This window comes from Carlito syrichta, unplaced genomic scaffold, assembly GCF_000164805.1.
Source record: "Carlito syrichta isolate Samal-C Ts95f unplaced genomic scaffold, Tarsius_syrichta-2.0.1 Scaffold314306, whole genome shotgun sequence".
Taxonomy (NCBI): domain Eukaryota; kingdom Metazoa; phylum Chordata; class Mammalia; order Primates; family Tarsiidae; genus Carlito; species Carlito syrichta.
Window position 1 is genome coordinate 499,020 of NW_007258402.1, and position 815 is coordinate 499,834.

Consider the following 815-nt stretch of genomic DNA (forward strand, 5'->3'; position numbering starts at 1 on the left):
GCACTCCAGTCTGGGCAACAGAGTGAGACTCCAACTCAAAAAAAAAAAAAAAATTAAAAAGATAAAACCCTTAGACTCTCTAAGAATAGGTTGTCTTTCTCGCCAGCTCTCTTACAAGACAACTAAATCATTACTCAACAGAAGGACACAGCTACCTTCGTGAAGCCCTTAAACCCCAAGCAAAGGAAAAAAGTTGAATCCAAGAGTTTGTGGTTTTCAAAAAGAGAATTAAACAAAACAAAAGTTTGAGTGAAACTAGCAAGCAGCATCTTCCGATTTCGCGCCACAGCAGTGGGCGCAAACTGGCTGCTGGCTGGTACGCAGGAGCAGCCTGGGTTAGAAGGCATCTCACGATCAGGCACGGCAGCCCACACCTGTAATCCCAGCACTTTGAGAGGCAGAGGCAAGACCTCATGTCTACAATAAATAAAAAAATAATTAGCCGGGCATGGTGGTGTGCACATGTGGTTCCAGTTACTTGGAAGGTTGAAGCGAAAGGATCGCCTGAGCCCAGCAGGTTGAAGGGTGCGGGTGGTCGTGAGCGTGCCACTGCACTTCAGTCTGGGTGACAGTGAGACTCCGGCTCAAAAAAAAAAAAGGCACCTCGCCCAGCAGGACTCAGATCTCCCCTCACATCAGGACCCCTGCTTGCTGGATCCCCAGAGTTTCTGATTCAATAAGTCTGGGGTAGAGCCCAAGAATTTCCATTTCTAATCAGTTCCCAGGCAAAGGGATGCTGCTAGACCAGGGACTACACTTAAAAACAACTTCTGAGCCGGGCTTGGTGGCTCAGCCTATAATCCCGCGCCTTTGGG

At 48.2% G+C, this 815-nt stretch overlaps 1 protein-coding gene across 1 annotated transcript in view; it reads right to left on the reverse strand.

The window, feature by feature from the left end:
- LIMD1 (LIM domains containing 1) overlaps window positions 1-815 on the reverse strand; it is an 86,838-nt gene that overhangs the window by 83,887 nt on the left and 2,136 nt on the right. The gene's annotated exons all lie outside the window — the stretch shown is intronic.